Source organism: Chironomus tepperi, unplaced genomic scaffold (genome assembly GCF_022539635.2).
Source record: "Chironomus tepperi strain 1889 unplaced genomic scaffold, CSIRO-AGI_Ctep_v1 contig_486, whole genome shotgun sequence".
NCBI lineage: Eukaryota > Metazoa > Arthropoda > Insecta > Diptera > Chironomidae > Chironomus > Chironomus tepperi.
This window is the reverse complement of record NW_027226608.1, coordinates 743,376-763,978: the sequence shown is the minus strand read 5'-3', so window position 1 is coordinate 763,978 and position 20,603 is coordinate 743,376. Positions and strand designations below refer to the sequence as shown.

The following is a 20,603-nucleotide window of genomic DNA, read 5'->3' as shown; positions in this document are numbered from 1 at the left end:
AAAAAAAAGAGAATTTAACTCTTTAAAAATTTGCTCAATCGACAGTTTTTGAAAATGTGCTGATTCTCACATTTGTTCCTTACTTGACATGCTGATCAGCTATAAATTATGGAATTTGAATCTTTATTTTTGGATGATTTGTGCCTCCTTGGGGTAGATTAAGGTTGACATTTGACTGTGTTAATGGACTTCCAATTCAATTGATATTGATGTGGGTTTGCTGACTTTTTTTTGATTGAATTTCAATTAATTTTTATGAATTTTTGAGACATTTTCTCAATTTTTGCTCAATTTGAAGCGCAACATCGACTATAAATTCTGCAGTTTATCATCTTGAGAGCCTTGACGCAAATAGAATCGCGAATTTTTCACTTTTTTTGCACCAGAAGATGATTTTTTGTGAGCTCAGCATTTGTTTATATCATTTTTAAACTGAATTTCAAGGTTAGAGAACTTGCAAGCTTTAATTCAAAATTTAACCTAAAATTTGAGCAACTTAACCTCATAACTGAGCAACTTAACCTCAAAACTGAGCAACTTAACCTCAAAATTGAGCAACTTAACCTCAATATTGAGCAACATAACCTCAAAATTGAGCAACATAACCTCAAAAGTGAGCAACCTAACCTCAAAATTTGGTTTACTTTAAACTTGCTCCATAGACTCCAAAAGTCCCTACATATCACAGTATGGTCAGCCCATCCCATCCTCACACCCAGTTCATAGCCCCAAAAACCCGTCATGTTCACAAATGCAAAAAAAAATGTCTCGTTATCATTATTTAAGGCACTTCCATGTACAAAAAAAATAAGAAATATTCATTCTCATCATCATCGCATAATCGTGTGCATGTCACGTACGCTGTATCACCTTACGGTACATTTTCATCCCCTCTCCTCCTCCTCCACATGGTTAATGTCTCAATATTGTCAGATATTTATTCATGTGACACGAGGCAGTTTAGTATACCATGTACTGTAATATCATATCCACATATATGTAGCTTCTTGTTCTATGACATATTATGGGTTGTTGCTTAAGGGTGACTTTGCTTAGTATTTTTTTTGATGGCAATGCTCTTTTCGTGTATGGGATATGGTGGAATATGATCAAGGCATGAACATGTGATGAGGAAATGATGAAGATTTTTGGAATTTTGAGGTTATGTTGCTCAGTTTTTGAAGTTATGTTGCTCAGTTTTTAGGTTAGGTTGCTCGGTTTTGAGGTAATGTTCTAAATTTTGAGGTTAAGTTGCTCAGTTTTGATGTTATGTTCTGAATTTTGAGGTTATATTCTGAATTTTGAGGTTATGTTCTGAATTTTAAGGTTATGATGCTCAATTTTGAGGTTAACTTCCTGAATTTTGAGGTTAAGTTGCTCAATTTTAGGATTTAATTGCCAAATTTTGAGGTTATTTTGTCAAATTTTGAGGTTATTTTGGTGAATTTTGAGGTTAATTGACCAAATTTGAGGTTAGATTGCTTAATTTTGAGGTTAGGCTGCTCATTTTTTTGAGGTTATGTTGCTGAATTTTTAGGTTATGTTAAAAAATTTGAGGTTATCATTATAAATTTGAGGTTATGTTGATGTCTACTGCTCCATAAATTGCCAAAATCAACAATAAACGCGCAAAATTCATCACAAATGATAACACATCGCTCAAAACGTATCAAAACCAAGCACAAACGCTACAAATTAATCAAAATTTACATTCAGTCTAAAAATAAACACACAAAAAAAATGAAAAAGTTGTGCGGAATAATTGAGGAATAAAAACGAAGAAATTCTCGCGTGACGCACTTGCGGGCTCGTCTGTGTTTATTAACATTATCATCTCCATTCCACTGTTCTGTTGTATGTGATATGTACATAATGATGTTGAAAGCACGAGTAAATTATGAGACGGTCGTCTCGAGGTTTTTTTTGTTGATATTTGCAAAACAAACTTTTGGCTCGGTGTTGATGAAAATTTTATGGTGAAAATGGAACTGCTTCTTTTGGTGGAAATGATATTGTTTGTTTTGGGTTGCTCGTGAGGAATTTTTGAGGTTGTGTTGCGAATTTAAAGAAAAGTTGCTCAATTTTGAGGTTAAGTTGCTCAATTTTGAGGTTAAGTTGCTCAATTTTGAGGTTAAGTTGCTCAATTTTGAGGTTATGTTGCTCAATTTTGAGGTTATGTTGCTCAATTTTGAGGTTATGTTGCCAAAAGTTGTCCACCCTTGTGCCTACCACTTTGAATCAATGATCCATTCCACCAACAAAACACGACTTTTAACAAAGAAGAATCATTTTCTTTAGAAAGCTACGTTGTTGTTGTAAAATCACTCTCTGATATTCAATCAACAGTGTCACATTTATTGTTGTGCCTACAAGCGTCATATTGTGACAGGCAAATAAAGAATGACGAATGAATGAATTTCTTGGACTTGTTGCTGATGTTGTAAGATAAGTCAATGGAAGCGGGTGTGGGGTGGGTAGGATGATGGATTTGTGGATGTTCTCTGAGGTTGTAAATTGTCATGTTTAGATGATTCAACTCCTTTGTACCAGTTTTAAAGTATATTTAGTCTACAATCACAATATTTGACCCCACATATCACATCCACATTCCAAATCACATAATCTCGACTTGTTCTAGGTCACTACATTGTATCATCAACATACTCTAGTTCAATTCATTCATAAAATGCGCATTTAGTAAAATTAATCATTTGTTGTCGGATTATCGCGTTCATTCAACTACATGCTGATGTAATATGCATATCAGTTTAGCTCATTTGTTGTGTCTTTGGGAATGTACTTGATGAACTGGATTTGGATTGTTTGAGAGCTTCGTACCCACTTTAAAGAGCTTCATACCTACTTTGGAGAGCTTTGTACCCACTTTAGAGAGTTTCGTTCCCATTTTAAGAGCTTTGTACCCACCTTGAGAGCTTTGTACCCACCTTGAGAGCTTTGTACCCACTTTAGAGAGTTTCGTACCCATTTTAAGAGTTTTGTACCCACCTTGAGAGCTTTGTACCCACTTTAGAGAGTTTCGTACCCATTTTAAGAGCTTTGTACCCATCTTGGAGAGCTTTGTACCCATTTTGAGAGCTGCGTACCCACCTTGAAAGCTTTGTACCCACCTTGAGAGCTTTGTACCCACTTTAGAGAGTTTCGTACCCATTTTAAGAGCTTCGTACCCACCTTGAGAGTTCCGTACCCACCCTGAAGAGCTTTGTATCCATCTTGAGAGCTGCGGACCCACCTAAAATGCTCCACTTTGCTATCCAAATCAAAAAACATCACCGACTGATTCTCAAACACTTCCTTATCTCCAATATTCATTCAAAAATGTCACAATTGACTTCTCAAAATCACCACAGTTCCTCAAACTTTTCCACATTTTCTCTCATTTCCTTCATTTTCTCTCAATTCATCTTCAGGCATTTTTATTAAATCTTCAATTATTTTCGCTGATCACGAGCTGTGCTAAAATAATATTTTTAAGATTAAAAGACAAATTTTATTGCCATTTTTTTGCTTCTTTTTAGCTCAGCATTCGATATTGATCAACAAAAATGAATAAAAGAAAGTTGAATCATTGAAAAAATAATCCAAATAGAGAAAAATGTAATAAAAAAACTGTTAAGTAGGAAGGATTTATGGATTGGACGTGGTATTGATGTTGTGAGTGTCTTGTTAGAATTGGGATGGTTGATTTGGTGTAAATGAGAGCAAAGTTGGGATGATTTTGATTTAATTTTGAGGTTAGGTTCAGTTAGAATTTGAATTTAATTTGAGGTTAGGTTTAGTTTTGAGGATAAATTTAGATTGAAGATACGTTCAGTTTTGAGGTTAAGTTCAGTCTGAGGTTTGGTTCAATTGAGATAATGAGTTCAGTTCTATGTTATGCTTAGTTCAAGGATAAGTTCAGTTCAGGAATGAGTTCAGTACAAGAATAATTTCGGTACAAGAATAAGTTCAGTACAAAAATACGTTCAGTTTTTGGGATACGACCAGTCTGAGGATAAGTTTAGTTTTGAGGATAAGTTCAGTTCTGAGGATAAGTTCAGTTGAGGTTAAGTACAGTTTGAAGTTAGGTTCAATCTTAAGGTTAAGTTCAGTTTTGAGGATACTTCTAATCAAAGGATAAGTTCAAATTTTAGAATAAGTTCAGTTCTAAGGTGAAATTCAGTTTTGAGAATACGTTCAGTTCAAGGATAAGTTCAGTTTTGAGGTCAAGTCCAGTTTAAAGGTTAAATTAAGTTCGATTATATGTTTAGCACAAGGATAAGTTTAGTACAAAAATACGTTAAATTTTTGGGATACGACCACTGAGGATAAGTTCAGTTTTGAGGATAAGTTCAGTTTTAAAGTTAAGTTCAGTTTTGAGGATAAGTTCAGTTCTAGAATAAGTTTAGTTTGAGGTTCAGTTCAGTTTTGAAATTTAATTCAGTTTTGAGGTTAAGTTCAGTTTAAAGGTTAAGTTACCAAATTTGAGGTTAAGTTCAGTTGAAGAATAAGTTCAGTTTTTAGGATACGTTCAGTTTAAGGATAAGTTCAGTTTCAGCTGTCCCATACTTTACCTTAAATCTCTAATTCGTCTATAATCTTATTTACCTAAATAAATGATTAACTATCCATATTTTTTCATCCTCAAGTACACAATATTCTCATGATAAAATCGCATTTTAAAAGATTAAAAATACCCAACTCACCTTCAAATTGAGTCCAAGTTCTTATTTGCTCTGTTCTGCTCTCTTAATCTCTTCTCACAAGTATTTTTGTTCAAATAAAGAAGAAAAATTTATTTGCAGAAAATTTTGTTGTGCAAAGAAAAGGCAAGCAAGGAGTAAGAAAGTAAACAGCTTAATGGTCATTAAAGTCGTCCATTGAGCGAGAGCAGCAGCACGCTGAGGTGAGTTTTAATGAAATTATCTGCAAGTAGATGAAAAAAAAAGGTTTAATTAATTAAAAAGGTTTAAGATAATGAAAGTAAATAAATTGAAATTTTAATTTTTTGATGTTTTAAGACGAGTTAAGGTGAAGACGATTATAGATTTTGAGGTTATGCTTATTTAATGATGTGAATTTTGAGGTTAGAATTTGGAAAAATATGAATTTTCTGCTTTGAAATTGAATTTTGAGGTTATGAACATTGAGGTTAGGATTTTTAGGTTAGAATCTTTGAGGTTACGAATTTTAAGGTTAGAATCTTTAAGGTTATGGACTTTGAGGTTAGAATTTTTGAGGTTATGAACTTTGAGGTTAGAATCTTTGAGGTTATGGACTTTGAGGTTAGGATCTTTGAGTGTATAGACTTTTAGGTTAAAATCTTTAAGGTTATGGACTTTTAGGTTAGAATCTTTGAGGTTATGGACTTTGAGGTTAGAATCTTCGATCCCAACCCTGATTCCCACAGCATAAATCATCAATAACCTCATCAAAATCCATATCACTTCCAAACCCCCCAAAATCCCATTAAAATCAATCAATAAATCTCTTAAATCAACTTAGCAAAATATGCAAAAAAAATCTGTGCCTCATAGCAAGACCTGATCATTATCCGTTTCAGTCACGTCTACATCAATTTATATTTTTTTTTGGTTCCCCTCTCCGTTTTGCCTTTATTCTGCATCATCACACGAGATTAAATCAACAATGATAAAGAGACCATCTCATTGACTTAATGTCCTCATTTTCATGATGTCCTCGTCTGAGTTTTTCTGATGGATTAATTTCGAGATATTTCTCTTTTCATTTTCAATTATGGACCAAATGTCACAGAACATCCGACAAAAATATGACTTGACATTAATTTGATGTTGGTCAGAATAAGTCAGGGGGTGTATGTAGGGGTTGGTTTGGGGGTAATCACTCCCGGTTGCACCATGCCCTTTCTAATTGCACCTTTTCACTCCTTAATTACCCCTTGTCACTCCCAATTACCCCTTGTCACTCCCAATTACCCCTTGTCACTCCCTATTACCCCTTGTCACTCCCTGATGCTGCATGTTGCACCATGTCACACCCTGCCTACACCCTGTCACACCCTGCCTACACCCTGTCACACCCTGCCTACACCCTGTCACACCCTGCCTACACCCTGTCACACCCTGCCTACACCCGGTCACACCCTGCCTACACCCTGTCACAACCTGCCTACACCCTGTCACACCCTGCCTACACCCTGTCACACCCTGCCTACACCCTGTCACACCCTGCCTACACCCTGTCACACCCTGCCTACACCCGGTCACACCCTGCCTACACCCTGTCACAACCTGCCTACACCCTGTCACACCCTGCCTACACCCTGTCACACCCTGCCTACACCCTGTCACACCCTGCCTACACCCTGTCACACCCTGCCTACACCCGGTCACACCCTGCCTACACCCTGTCACAACCTGCCTACACCCTGTCACACCCTGCCTACACCCTGTCACACCCTGCCTACACCCTGTCACACCCTGCCTACACCCTGTCACACCCTGCCTACACCCTGTCACATCCTGCCTACACCCTGTCACACCCTGCCTACACCCTGTCACACCCTGCCTACACCCTGTCATACCCTGCTTACACCCTGTCACACCCTGCCTACACCCTGTCACACCCTGCCTACACCCTGTCACACCCTGCCTACACCTCTGTTGCCATAAATTGCCAAATAAATCTCGATTGTGAGTCTGACTAACAAACAACAAAAAAAGGGGTCAATGTTGTCATTGATACTTTAATACATGAAACTTTTTCTAATTCTCATAAAGTCATTAATTAATTTTGGTCAACAAACCGAGCAACAATGTGACAAAAGTTGTTTCAGGTCCCATTGTGACTTTCGATAACAATTTTGCAGCATTAATAATCAATTGATCCCTTTTTTTGCTGTGTGACAGTTGCTAGTTCTTCTAGTTCCTTTGTACAGCACACACAAAAAAAAGGGTTTCTTTGGTGATGGCTTGTGCGGTTGTGTGACTTAATGGGACTCCTTGTTTTATGATAATAAGCGGTTTATATTGGAAATTTTAGGTGCTGAATGTGGATGGAAAATGTTTTGTAATTTTGTCTTAGTTTATGATCTGTGATGAGTGTTGTTAGTTTGTGAGTGGGATTTACTTGTTCTTTGGAATTATGTGATGACTTGAATTTTGGGGCTGTTTTTGAGCAAGTTGCTAGGCATGTTGCTGGGCATGCCTTAAAGCAGCATTCTAAGTTTGTGCTTGATTTTGGTTGAGATGAGCTAACAACTGCTTGGATACAAGCTGAAACAATTGCTCATTTATGTATCTTCAAGTAGAAAAGCATCAAAATTCTACAAAATGCGCCTTACGCACACATACTTTCTCACTCGAATTTCTAAAAATTCCAATTTTAATGTCAAACTTTTTGGCCCAAAACTTAAGGTAGATTTAAAATCACTTTATGTGCACTAAACTGTATTAGCTGTACATCTGTACATAATAATCCATTATACTTTAAATGAGCTTTATGCCCAAATAAGTGACTTTTATACTTGTTTTTCTAAAATTTTCTATATTCAAAGTAAAAAAGCTTCAAAATTCTAAAAATCCGAAAAGATTCTTGAATGCGCTTAATACCTATCAACTCAAATAAAAAAAAAACTTTCTTACTTGATTTTCCAAAATGCGCTTTATGCTTGATTAAGTGATTTTCTTACTTGACTTTCAAAATTCTGCACAATTGATACAAAAAAGCTTCTATAAATCCGTTGAAAATTTCGAAATGCGTCTTATGCACTCTAATATGTTGCTTTATTACTTGATTTTTCAAATTCGCCTGATGTAAATTTCCTGAATTAAGTAATTTTCATACTTAAATTACAAAATTTTGCACAGTCGATTCTATAAAGCTCTAAAATTCTAAAAATCTGATGAAATTTTCAAAAATGCGCCTTATTCACACCAACCCATGCAGATGACTTTCTTACTTGACTTCCTTTAAACACACAGTTTAGTTGATTTCTGACTGCGGTCTCATTAGCACATTGAACAAAAAAAGGCTGAAAACTTTTTCTTGTTAATTGAATTTGATTTTTTTGTAGACCTTTTAACCCCTTTCGTTTGAGTCTTTAGCTTTACAGCACATTTTACATGAAAATCAATTGTGTGAAAATTTGATCAACTTTTTTTGCTGTTTTTTGAATGTTTTAATTAGTGTAGAAAAATGTTAATCTGGTTCTTTTTTGTTAAATTTGCATGTTTCGATTTGTAGTCAATTATGGGAGATGTTGGAGGGTGGGAGTGGGGATGGGAGGAGCTTAGGAGCATAGTCTGACATGGAGGGAGGGGTTTGAGGACAAATCCGCCATTTTGTGATCCAAAAAGCTCAAAATCCGCCATTTTGTGATCCAAAAAGCTCAAAATCCGCCATTTTGTGATCCAAAAAGCTCAAAATCCGCCATTTTGAATTTAAAAAAGCTTCAAGTCCGCCATTTTGTGATCCAAAAAGCTCAAAATTCGCCATTTTGAATTTAAAAAAGCTTCAAGTCCGCCATTTTGAATTCAAAAAAAGCTTCAAGTCCGCCATTTTGTGATCCAAAAAGCTCAAAATCCGCCATTTTGAATTTAAAAAAGCTTCAAGTCCGCCATTTTGAATTCAAAAAAAGCTTCAAGATCCAAAAAGCTCAAAATCCGCCATTTTGTGATCCAAAAAGCTCAAAATCCGCCATTTTGAATTTAAAAAAGCTTCAAGTCCGCCATTTTGAATTCAAAAAAGCTTCAAGTCCGCCATTTTGTGATCCAAAAAGCTCAAAATCCGCCATTTTGAATTTAAAAAAGCTTCAAGTCCGCCATTTTGAATTCAAAAAAAGCTTCAAGATCCAAAAAGCTCAAAATCTGCCATTTTGTGATCCAAAAAGCTCAAAATCCGCCATTTTGAATTTAAAAAAGCTTCAAGTCCGCCATTTTGAATTCAAAAAAAGCTTCAAGTCCGCCATTTTGTGATCCAAAAAGCTCAAAATCCGCCATTTTGAATTTAAAAAAGCTTCAAGTCCGCCATTTTGAATTCAAAAAAAGCTTCAAGTCCGCAATTTTGTGATCCAAAAAAGCTCTCTAACCTTCAAAGTTGCAAAAATAACAAAAAAGCTTCAATAAATTGTGAATTTTCCCAATGAAAAAGCTTTAAATTGGATTTTAACAGCACTTTAACTTCAATCTCATCAAAGATCCATTCGAATGTCATTTTCTGCCAATGTAGCTTCAATAATAGAATCATTCTATGTCCAACATTGTGACAAAATTGTGACAAAATTGCAAAATGTGCACATTTTTTAGTTCCTTTGATTCAAAAGCACAACAGAATTGCAATAATTTCAAAGATTGCTATTTTGTATGGAAAATTTATGGAAAAATGAAAATGGAAAATTTGTGAGTTTTTTGGATCACAAAATGACGGATTTAAAGCTTTTTTGGACTACAAAATGGCGGATTTGGAGCTTTTTGAAAAACAAAATGTCGGTTTTGGAGCTTTTTTGGACTACAAAATGGCGGATTTGAGCTTTTGGATTACAAAATGGCGGATTTTTGAGCTTTTTGGGTTGCAAAATGGCGGATTTGAAGCTTTTTGAGAAACAAAATGGCGGATTTTGAGCTTTTTAAATTACAAAATGGCGGATTTGGAACTTTTTGGATTTCAAAATGGCAAATCTGAAGCTTAATGAGCAGCACTGAGTGACAATCTCTTAAAAATTGCTCAAATTCCATCAACAACTCCACTTCCAACTCCATACTCGACAATCTACATTCATCCATGATTACAATTCCATTAAAACTTTATTCTATAATTCCATTCAATCTCCATCTCCCCTACATTAATTCTACATTCTTATAATCATAATCATAAACTTTTCAATTTTCCTTCAATTACAATTTTTGCCCATCAATTCCGATTGTCCACAAAGTTATTGCTTCAAAAAAGTTTCAAATCTTGTATTAATTTTATTGATAATTTTATTTGAGATTTTATTTCCCGCTTTGAGCATCACTCCGACCCGACCCCACACCCTGCTATCTATAGAAAGTAATAAAATGGGGTCGATCATAAATGACGTCACGCTCTAAATTTGGTGACTAACCCCACAAATTAGGGCAATTTCTCAACCAATTTCCATCAAGATTTTGCCCCAGTGGGGTACATGGGGGAGGGTCAAGTCAACCCATCAAGTTACCTAACTGCCACACAATCCCCAAAACCATCCAAACAACCAAATGAGAAACTTTTTTTTTTATCAATAAATTAAGTCTCAGATAACAGCGAAATTTTAACACAAATGAAATTGACTTCACAATTTGTTTGTGGAACATAAAGTCGATAGCTTCTGAACAATCTGCACAGCAGTAGCACAAGACAAAGGGATGGAAATGAAAATAAAAGTTGTAATAAAGATAAAAATTGATGTCGGAAGAGCCACGTCCAAAAATAGACAGCAAAAAAGATAGTTCTAAGTGGGGATTGTTTGGATGGCATGTAACAATGCCTCGTTCCTAGTCGTCATTCGTGAATCTTCGTCTTTCTTCGTCAATCTTCGTCAATCTTCGTCAATCTTCGTCAATCTTCGTTATTCTTCGTTATTCTTCGTTATTCTTCGTTATTCTTCGTTATTCTTCGTTATTCTTCGTTATTCTTCGTTATTCTATTCTTCGTTATTCTTCGTTATTCTTCGTTATTCTTCGTTATTCTTCGTTATTCTTCGTTATTCTTCGTTATTCTTCGTTATTCTTCGTTATTCTTCGTTATTCTTCGTTATTCTTCGTTATTCTTCGTTATTCTTCGTCATTCTTCGTCATTCTTCGTCATTCTTCGTTATTCTTCGTTATTCTTCGTTATTCTTCGTCATTCTTCGTTATTCTTCGTTATTCTTCGTTATTCTTCGTCTTTCTTCGTCAATCTTCGTCAATCTTCGTCAATCTTCGTCAATCTTCGTTATTCTTCGTTATTCTTCGTTATTCTTCGTTATTCTTCGTTATTCTTCGTTATTCTTCGTTATTTTTCGTTATTCTTCGTTATTCTTCGTTATTCTTCGTTATTCTTCGTTATTCTTCGTTATTCTTCGTTATTCTTCGTTATTCTTCGTTATTCTTCGTTATTCTTCGTTATTCTTCGTTATTCTTCGTTATTCTTCGTTATTTTTCGTCATTCTTCGTCGTTCTTCGTCTTTTTTCGTCGTTCTTCGTCATTATTCGTCTTGGTCCCCTTTTACAACGTTACATACCAACTGAACGCCCCCTCCCTAAAAAAGGAAGTAAAACAGAAAGCCATAAACTTATTTTTCGGCCCCGATCCCTTTCAAGTGGGAGTCACGTTCGTTTAGTTTCCTTTTTTGACTGTTTCTTTTACAGTTGAGTATAAAATTTTGTATTTTACGAGTTGAGAGAATTGATTCTGATGTGGGATTGTAAATAGAGGATTGAAGAGTTATGCTGATTATAATGCTGGCCAAAATTGAGATTAAAGCTTGGAGAATTTTGGTAAGTGATGTCATGAACCGTATGGCGTGTGCGGTTTCGGTGTACCAACCACTGTTCTGAAGCTAATACATCTTAAACTCCCACGCCAATCATAGCGAAATTCCGCAGCAATTTCATTCCACATTCTTTTAAATGTTAGTTCCCATCCATCCTCAACTGGGGACATATTCATAACAATGAGCTTCTCTATACACAGTAGAGAATTGAGTCAGTTACTATTATGAATAATTTCCAAGGGGTGTGAAACTACTTAGCAGGGTAGAGCAGAATATCCAGGGTAGGAGTAGGAGTAGGGTAGGAGTAGGGTAGGAGTAGGGTAGGAGTAGGGTAGGAGTAGGGTAGGAGTAGGGTAGGAGTAGGGTAGGAGTAGGGTAGGAGTAGGGTAGGAGTAGGGTAGGAGTAGGGTAGGAGTAGGGTAGGAGTAGGGTAGGAGTAGGGTAGGAGTAGGGTAGGAGTAGGGTAGGAGTAGGGTAGGAGTAGGGTAGGAGTAGGGTAGGAGTAGGGTAGGAGTAGGGTAGGAGTAGGGTAGGAGTAGGGTAGGAGTAGGGTAGGAGTAGGGTAGGAGTAGGGTAGGAGTAGGGTAGGAGTAGGGTAGGAGTAGGGTAGGAGTAGGGTAGGAGTAGGGTAGGAGTAGGGTAGGAGTAGGGTAGGAGTAGGGTAGGAGTAGGGTAGGAGTAGGGTAAGAACCTGTTTGGGTAAGATATCCTGGGGACATTCAAAAATTACCCAAAAATCAACCAAAAATTATGAAAAATCGTTCAAAAAATTCCCAAAAATCCATCCGCATAGTTTCACACCCCTTGAGTAAAATTTTCTTCCATTTAAATTCTCAGTTGAATTATTTCACATAATTTCCTTCATTTCTTCCTCTCCAAACTTGCCAGTTAGTTTCATGAGAGTCGTCGATTTAATCAGCTCATTCCAATTTTTATTTTGAAGAGTCCTTTATTGCCAAAAAGTTTGTTTTAAATAGAAAATTGGTGTAATTACATTTACTTAAAGTAATGAAAAAATTTTGTTGATTTTATTTTTGGTCTCATAGAATGCGGGGCACTTGTTTTTAAGGAATTAGAGGCGAGGAATGGACGATGGTGGGAAAATTGTGGAAATTTGATAGATTTGAAATTTGAAAAATCGTTAAATTTTTGAAGTTTTTGAAATTTTTAGGGAAAAGTGCAGGGCATATCCACGTGGAAGTTAGGGAATTTTAAAGGGAAAAACAGTCAACTTTCTTAGGTTTTTCGGGTAAAAAGTCTCCAAAATATCAATCAGAAGGTTTGTGCGGACATTTCAGGTTAGGTGACTGTGACAAAACAGCCATAAAGTAGTCTAACTTCCACGTGGATATGCCTTACGACCATCTGAAAATTGTAGAATATTTTCAATATTTTTTTGAATTTTTTGGGGTTTCAATCTACCCAACGCCTAACCCCTCTACCCAATTTCCAATAAATTGCCCACCCTCAATATTCACCTCCATCCTACATTAAGTATCCACCTCTAGAACCATAGAATTAAGAAGGTCTTAGTGCCAATCTTCAAGTACTCATAATGTCTCGTCCATAAACCATTATCTTATTTTAGTCAATTATTTCAGTCATAATTGTAATAAAAATGAGGGGAAAATTGTCTCTCTTTTAGATGAGCATTAACGTCTTGGGGTGGCTTTTGAATTATTAAAGTAAAAAATCACATTTAAAGACATAATTTTATTACCCAAAAAAAATATATCTGATGATATAATTGAGGCTAAGTGCTTTTAAGGAATTAATTATAGAAAATTTTGAGGTTATTAATGGAAATGGATGATGTGGCTTTGGATGTTGAGTGGGGGAGGGGGGATTTAAAGACTTTAGACCCCCATTTCCCCTACCATAACTCCCATACCATCCAAAATACCCCCTGCCTACCTCAGGGTAGGATAAGTCAACATATCCCAGATATCTCAACAATCCAACCCCAAAATGAACCCCCATACCCCTCTCAGCTCTCCGAACCATCAAATTCACCAAAATCCTTCAATCCATTACTGATATTCATCTCCAAAATTCCCTCAATAATCTCCAGTTTCAATACCAAAAAAAACTGCCCAAAAAAAATTCTTAAGCACACAAAAATCCATACGAAAGCCTTAATTCATCCTTTCCTGTCCAAATAAATCCATCACATTGAGAATAAACAGGCAAAAAATATTGCCACTTTGAGTTATCGTCTTACTGAAATCGTACCGTAAGATTCCCATCGCCAACACACAACACAGTGTATGTGAAGCAGGGGTGGACAACCTTTGTGACGCGGTACAGTAGAAAATTCTGTTGGAATTGCCATGAACCGTATAATTTGTACGGTTTTGGTTGCCAAACTGAGGTCCCGCGACTCAAAAAAGGTTGTACAGCCCTGGATTAAAGCACATCTTGTAATTCAATACAATTTTATTTATAGCAACAAAACTTGATAGCCCACTCTCTGTGTATAGAAACATCAAGGTATAGTGATGAACGCCTACCATCAGACACATTGTCAGTTCCAATACAATCTTGTCAACATTTTTGCACGTGCTTCATTCAATTGGCTGTAATTTTTCGCTGCTTTGTCACTTATTTGCTTTCAATTTCCTTCAGTCTAGTTCAGTGTTGGACAACCTGTGGGATGTGGGACATCTTTAAGGTCCTTGAAGACAGAAGTCGCACACGGCTTGCGGTTCATGGCAATTTTAGAGATTCATGACACACTAGTGGACCGCATCACACAGGTTGACCACCCCATGTCCTCACATTGTGTCACAGACTGTGTCACAGTTCTCGGAAGGTATTCGATTGGAAACAAAATTGGATCAAGTTGATCAGATTTCCGTTAAATTTGTTTAGTGAGAGGAATTGAGATTGAGATAAAGTGGCGTGGATGAAATACGATGGGGGTGGGGGGACGTGGGGATGGGCGGATAATGGATGTTGTTAAGGAACAGAATTCAATATTTTTCATGAAAAATTCTCTAAATTGATTAATGAAATTGGTGATCTTATGAGATAAGTGCTAAGTTGATGGGTGATTTGTGAGGAATTTGAGAATTGTGCGTCATATTTGGGGGAAGACAGTAAAGTTTACCATAGAATATGACGCATGAATTACAAATTTTCTGGATTGTGCGCCATTTTTGGAAAAAGATAGTAAATTTTATCACCAAATATGACGCATTAGTCAAAAACTCACAAGACGTGCGCCATTTTGTGGGAAAAACAGTAAAGTTAACCTCCAAATATGTCGCACGAAACACAAACTGTTAAGATTGTGCGCCAGTTTTAAGATAGACAGTAAAGTCAACTACCAAATATGGCGCATAAGTCAACAGCTTTCATCATGTGCGTCATTTTTGGTAGAGACAGTAAACTGTTCCCCAGAATATAGCGCACTTCAATTCAATCAAAACTTTGTAAATTTTCAATTTATTTTTATTAAATTTTTCACAATTTTTCCTAGAATTTTCCACATTTCCATATTACTGTCCATTCCCTTTGATAAAGTTCAGCATCCAATCACTTCTTGATGAATTTCCATGAACTGAAGACCGAGTCTCAAGTTTTCCATTCAGATTTTCCGCTGATTTGAATTTTCATGAAAAACTTTTTCTTTTTGAGTTTTTCTTCTGAATTTATTATACACGTGCAAGTTGAAATTTTACTTTAATTCAGTGGTGGACAACCTGTGTGACGCGGCACACCACGGTGGTAAGCCTTGATCAAAACCATACAACGGCATACGGATCATGGCATTTTTAATGAATTTTGGGAGCATATTAGGGTGCCGTAATGCACAGGTTGTCCATCACTGCCAAATTTAGGGGTATTTTTGAATTTTTTTTTTGCAAAAAATCCAAAAAAATTGTTAAATTCCTTCCAAAAGTAGGGATGGAGAGGGGTTTGACCCCTTGATCATACCCCTTGACACCTCCTCCCCTCCTGGATGCACCCTTGTCTGACATGATCACTTCAAAGAAATTCATTTTGTCCATTGAACTTTAATATTTTTTCTACATTTTCAATTCCGATTCACATTCAAGTCAATAAAAAGAAGCACAAAAGACTCAAAAGAAATAAAGTTTCAAGTCAGTCATACGTGTAGGTCGGCACGCTTCATAGATTACAGAATAGAATTTAAGATCCTTTTTTTTTACTTCTGTATTCATTGATGGACGATAACGATTGATTGAATTTTATGAATGATTATTTTTTTTTTTTTTTTGAGAATGAAAGCTTAAAAATTAATGAAATTAAGGCACGATGTGTTGAATGAGGCGGGGTGTAGGCATTGTTGTTGTTATTGGCATTCAGTCTATTCAGGAGTGACTATCCGAGCAGCACAATATAGTCGATATGTTGACTTGACTGTGACTTGACTGGGACTTAACTGGGACTTGACTGTGACTTGACTATGTCACTTGATTATGACTTAACTCTCTTACTTGACTCTATGACTTGACTATGAGACTTGAATATGACACGTGGGTATGATACTTGACTATGGCACTTGACTATGACTTGATTTTACTATGAATTGACAATATGAATTGACTTTGATGCACTCAAGTTGACTTTAGTATGATACAGTCAAGTTGACTTGACTAAGATGCACTCAAGTTGACTTGACTCAATTTTCTCAAGTTGACTTCAAACTTCAAAAAAATAAATTTGAATATTCCTTATTACAATGCCATTCATTAAACCCGACTTGGCAGAACCCAACACAGCAAAAAAAGACATAAAAAATCAATATTGCACCTTTTAATTTCCATTCCTTAACAGAACCTTTTGTGCACATTCCATCAACCTTTATAGTTCCTCAATATGTCATCGTTACTAAAAAAAACCCCAAAAGTATTTCCATTTCCGTTCCAATTCATCATTCAATTTCAATTCCCTCTTTTGTCAATCGGCCATCGGATCATATTGAATGAATTTGAGGATTTAAGGAACACATACAGGCACAAGGTAGCACAGAGGTAGCACAAAGAGGAGATAAATTGATTCTTTTTTTATATTTGTCATTTCCGTATGCTGAACAAAAAAAAGCATTTTGTGACCAAAAATAGAAGCACGTGTCGTGAATTTAAAGACACTTTTTTTGTGTTGATTTGTGGATATTTGAGGAAGTGCTGAGTGGTGTCATGGACGGTCTCATGGATGTGGTGATGTTTTGGTATGAACAGGGTTGGCTGGAATTTCATTTTGGAGTCTGATTTAGGAATTTTAGTCAAGTTTAGGTTGAAATTAGGAAGGATTTCCCCAGGGCATGCACGGGGCACTAAAATCATGGATATAGAAGGCAAGGATGTGAGGGGAGGGGGGTTGGAGTGACTATAGGGCTAAAACCTGTTTTCAGCTACTCAACTCCTCAATTTGACAAGCCGACCTGTTTCCCCCCTGTCAAAATTGCCCACCGTTTCCCCAAGTAACCACTTCAAACAAGACATGATCCACAATAAAGGCACAATCATCTTCATAACATCATGTAAAACACTTCTTTGAAGGCATTCTTTACATCAATTTATTCAAAAGTTCCTTCCCATAAATTCCTTTTTTTAGACCTTTTTTTTTACTTCCTTTTTATGCCTGCATGTGATCCCTTAGTTAACAATAACGTTCCATTGTGTTCCTTTTGACAGGATAAAAAAATTCAATTTTATTGGCAATTTAATAAAATGTGGAATATTGGGAGAGAGGGAGAGAGGGAGAGAGGGAGAGAGGGAGAGAGCGTGAGAGAAAGCGTCAGTGAGCGCAAGAGAGTGTCCGTATGCGCAAGAGAGCGTCAGTATGCGCAAGAGAGCGTCAGTGAGCGCAACAAAGCGTCAGTGAGCGCAACAAAGCGTCAGTGAGCGCAAGAGAGCGTCAGTGAGCGCAAGAGAGCGTCAGTGAGCGCAAGAGAAGGAGAGAGATGGAGAGACATGATTAACAACTTAAGCAATTCCAGCTGTAATATCAGCTTGTTAAATGAAGACATATCGCTGAGATATTAAACGTGCGCTTAACAAAATGTGAAATAAAACAACAACAACAATAGCAACAATGAGGAAGCAAAAGGAAGTTGTTGTTAAGGTACGTGCTATCCACTGTGCGTGCTGCTCGTATGTCTTCATTGTATCTGAAATAGTTTATGATGAGATTATTGTTATGAGAAATGTTTGCTTGCTGTGTCGGACATGATGTTTATTTTTGGGAGTGGTGAGGGTGGGGGAGGGGTTTGAGGGGGTTCAACCCACTCTTTCTTCAAAAGCAGCGAAATATCAGCAAAATTATCACATTATCTGAACAAGGAAATCATTAGAAAGTTAATAAAAAATTCTGCGAACACTTTAATGAGCAAGAAGCTCCCTCGTCAGTAAATAAAGATTATGAAAAATTTTATTCCGCGTGGGGAAAAAGCAGCAACAAAGTTTGACTAAAAAAAGGGGTTAGAAAGGAAGGAAATCTGAGGCAGAAGCTACAGCAGACGTTGTATCATAATTAAATATAATAAACAAACTTGAGATGGGGATGGAAAATTCGGAAAAGCGGAAAAGAAAATTTAAAGGTGGAAATTTTTGGGGAAAAATTGAGCAACTTTACCTCAAAATTGAGCAACTTAACCTCAAAATTGAGCAACATAATCTCAAAATTGAGCATTTTAACCTCAAAATTGAGCAACTTAACCTCAAAATTGAGCAACTTAACCTCAAAAGTGAGCAACTTAACCTCAAAACTGAGCAACTTAACATCAAAATTGAACAACTTAACCTCAAAATTGAGCAACATAACCTCAAAATTGAGCAACTTAACCTCAAAATTTAGCAACTTAACCTCAAAATTGAGCAACTTAACCTCAAAATTGAGCAACTTAACCTCAAAATTGAGCAACATAACCTCAAAATTGAGCAACAAACATAAAAATTGAGCAACTTAACCTCAAAATTGAGCAACAAACATAAAATTGAGCAACATAACCTCAAAATTGAGCAACTTAACCTCAAAATTCAGCAACAAACATAAAATTGAGCAACTTAACCTCAAAACTGAGCAACATAACCTAAAAAATTCTCTAATTAACCTCAAAAATTCATAAATTTTTCAAAAAAATCATCACAATTAAAACCAAGGAAAATCTTAATTAAACACAAAATTTCTTAGATAATTTACAAACATAACCTCAACCCGAGTCTAAATATTACAATAGGTACTGATAAGAAAATTTCTTGTATTATTATTTTTAAAGATTTTCATCCTTTTTCATTTTCCTTCAACAAAAAAGGGATAAACCGCACAGTTTGTAAATTGTGTTTCTTGTGACATTTTATCTGTGAATTTTATTGAGCAAAACTTTAACAAGAAATGGAATTTAAATTGTTGACAAGTTTTGGAAGTTCTTTTTGTTGTTAACAAACAGTTTAAAACATGTTTAGAAGGGGATTTAAATAATTTTGAAGTGGAAAATTTGGCAATCATAACCTCAAAATTTGTTAATTTTATCCAAAAAATTTAGAAATTCTAACCTCAAAAATCGGAAATTCTAACCTAAAAGTGTGGCAATTTTAACCTCAAAATTTGCCAATTCTAAGCTCAAAATATGGCAAGTCTAACCTCAAAAATTTGGCAATTCTAACCTCAAAATTTGGTAAGTCTAACCTCAAAATTTGGCAATTCTAACCTTAAAATTTGGCAATTCTAACCTTAAAATTTGGCAATTCTAACCTTAAAATTTGGCAAGTCTAACCTCAAAATTTGAGAATTCTAACCTTAAAGTTTGGCAATTCTAACCTCAAAATTTGGCAATTTTAACCTCAAAATTTGGCAATTCTAACCTAAAAATTTGGAAATTCTAACCTTAAAATTTGACAATTCTAACCTTAAAATTTGGCAATTCTCACCTCAAAATTTGGCAGTTCTAACCTCAAAATTTGACAATTCTAACCTCAAAATTTTCAAATTCTAACCTCAAAATTCAATTTTTTCTTCAATTTTTCTGTTTTTTTTTTCACTTTAATTTTCCAATTTCCACACAAAAAACAGACGCAAAACAGCCCCAATTGAGGCACAAACAAAAACAATAAAAGCCAAACTTTAAACCACGATGTGAAAAGTAAGAAAAATTGAAATGAAAAACTTTTCCGTTCAATTTCCGTCATTTTGGATGTGAAAAAATGAAAAAAAAAAAAAAAACTTTTCATTCAATTTTCCACAATTGATTCTAAAAATTATTAAAATATCATCGTTCACTTCATCCTTTTTCACTCAAATAAAACCGCAGATTATTATCATCTCATGAGATTTTGAGGGTGAGGTGCACCAGGAGGGGTGGTGCTGGATACGCCTCTGTGAGGCACACAAAGTGGCAAATAGAGTAAATGAAAAGTTTTTTTTTCTGTTTTTGTTAGACATGATAATGAAATTGATGATAATTTTATCAACGAAGAAAGTTTTCTGGCTCATGATAAGGTGGGGGAAATGTGGAAAATTAGGAAAAAATTTCAGAATTCTAACCTCAAATTTTTGGAATTCTAACCTCAAAAATTTGGAATCTAACCTCAAATTGATTTGAACTAAAAAATTGACGCTAAGCTTTAAAATTTGTACTAAAAAGTGATGCACAGCTTTAAATTTGTTCTAAAATTGACGCTCAGCTTCAAAATTTTGTACTTAAAAGTGACGCACAGCTTTAAAATTTGTACTAAAAAATTGACGCTCAGCTTCAAAATTTGTACTAAAAATTGACGCTCAGCCTCAAAATTTGTACTAAAAAGTGACGCTAAGCTTCGAAATTTGTACTAAAAATTGACGTTCAGCTTCAAGACTTGTACTAAAATTTAAAGCTCAGCACAAATCCTCATCAAAATCTGTCAATGCCACAGTTTCACTTTCATTTTATCTCCATAATCACCAAAATAGATCCACGTCCTCTACCCCACCCTCAAAATGTGTGTGTGTGTGTGTGTGTGTGTGATGTTTTTATGACGAGCGAGTTATGTTAAAATGAAATTAATTCTAATCTGATAAATTTGCATCACGCTTTTATTTTAATCTTCGTCTTGTCTCACTCACTCATTGTGCCTTGCTATGTTTCGTGTTATTCGGAGATAAAAGCAGAAATGGAGAAAATGAA

At 35.6% G+C, this 20,603-nt stretch overlaps 1 long non-coding RNA gene across 1 annotated transcript in view; it reads right to left on the bottom strand.

Moving 5' to 3' along the window:
- Nucleotides 1-20,603, bottom strand: part of LOC139099844 (uncharacterized) — a 95,411-nt gene that overhangs the window by 4,620 nt on the left and 70,188 nt on the right. Inside the window, exon 4 of the long non-coding RNA XR_011545369.1 lies at nucleotides 4,704-4,923. This is a non-coding gene — a long non-coding RNA (uncharacterized lncRNA). The remainder of the gene's footprint in view (nucleotides 1-4,703; nucleotides 4,924-20,603) is intronic.